The sequence below is a fragment of the Mandrillus leucophaeus genome, unplaced genomic scaffold, assembly GCF_000951045.1.
Source record: "Mandrillus leucophaeus isolate KB7577 unplaced genomic scaffold, Mleu.le_1.0 Scaffold439, whole genome shotgun sequence".
In the NCBI taxonomy this organism is placed as follows: Eukaryota; Metazoa; Chordata; class Mammalia; order Primates; family Cercopithecidae; genus Mandrillus; species Mandrillus leucophaeus.
The window spans coordinates 711,736-713,317 of NW_012104687.1; positions in this window are offsets into that span (position 1 = coordinate 711,736).

A 1,582-nucleotide genomic window follows, 5' to 3' on the forward strand; every position below is an offset into this window, starting at 1 on the left:
TTTCCCCAAAATAACAGAAAATAAAACACAACACCACCACTGTAATATTATCCAAGGGTGTTTGACATCTTGCTTTTTTTTTTTTTTTTTTTTTTTTGAGATGGACTCTTGCTGTGTCCCCTAGGCTGGAGTACAGTGGTGCAATCTCGGCTCATTGCAACCTCCGCCTCCTGGATTCTAGCAATTCTCCGATCTCAGCCTCCGAAGTAGCTGGGACTACCGGGGCATGCCACCATGCCCAGCTAATTTTTTTGTATTTTTAGTAGAGATGGGGTTTCAGCATATTGGTCAGGATGGTCTCGAACTCCTGACCTCTGGTGATCCACCCGCCTTGGCCTCCCAAAGTGCTGGGATTACAGGTGTGAGCCACAGCGCCCAGCCTAACATCTTGCTATTTCTGAGGCTCAAATGGAGATAGACCAGTTTATTAACAGACTTATGTTGATACAGTAAGGTCACTCTGGTGAAACTGTCAATAAATTATCAGAACTCCGCCAGACGCAGTGGCTCATGCCTGGAATCCCAGCACTTTGGGAGGCCATGGTGGGCGGATCACCTGAGGTCAGGAGTTTGAGACGAGCCTGACCAACATGGAGAAACCTGTCTCTACTTAAAATGCAAAATTAGCTGGGCGTGGTGGCGCATGCCTGTAATCCCAGCTACTTGGAAGGCTGAGGCAGGAGAATTGCCTGAACCCAGGAGGCAGGGGAGGAGGAGGTTGCAGTGAGCCGAGATCGTGCCATTGCACTCCAGCCTGGGCAACAAGAGCGAAACTCCATCTCTAAATAAATACGTGAATAAATTATCAGAACTCCAAAAAAGTGAACAGTATTAGCTAGCTAGTCCTCTAGTTCTTTTTTGTTGTTTTTGAGACAGGGTCTCCCTCTACTGCCCAGGTGGAGTACAGTGGTGCAATCTTAGCTCACGGCAACCTCCACCTCCCAGGATCAGGCCATCCTCCCACTTAGTAGCAGAGTCTACAGGCACACACCACCAGGCCCAGTTAATTGTTGTTGGTATTTTTTTGTAGTGGCTTCTCCATATTGCCCAGGCTGCTCTCGAACTCCCAAACTCAAGGGATCTGCCCACCTTGGCCTCCCAAAGTGCTGGGATTATAGGTGTGAGCCACTGCACCCAGCCTAGATCCATTCTTTAAGCAAGCTAATACTTCATAACAGAGCCAGGCACGGTGGCTCACACCTGTAACCCCAGCACTTTGGGAGGCTGAGACAGGTGGATCACCTGAGGTCAAGAGTTCGAGACTAGCCTGGCCAACATAGTGAAATCCCGTCTCTACTGAAAATACAAAAATTAGCTGGGCATGATGGCACGCGCCTGTAATCCCAGCTACTCAGGAGGCTGAGGCAAGGGAGAATCACTTGAACCTGGGAGGAAGAGATTGCAGTGAGCCAAGATTGCACCACTGTACTTCAGCCTGGGCAACAGAGCTGACTCTGCCTAAAAAAAATACTTAGGCCGGGTGCGGTGGCTCACGCCTGTAATCCCAGCACTTTGGGAGGCCAAGGCAGGCGGATCACGAGGTCAGGAGATCAAGACCATCCTGGCTAACACGGTGAAACCC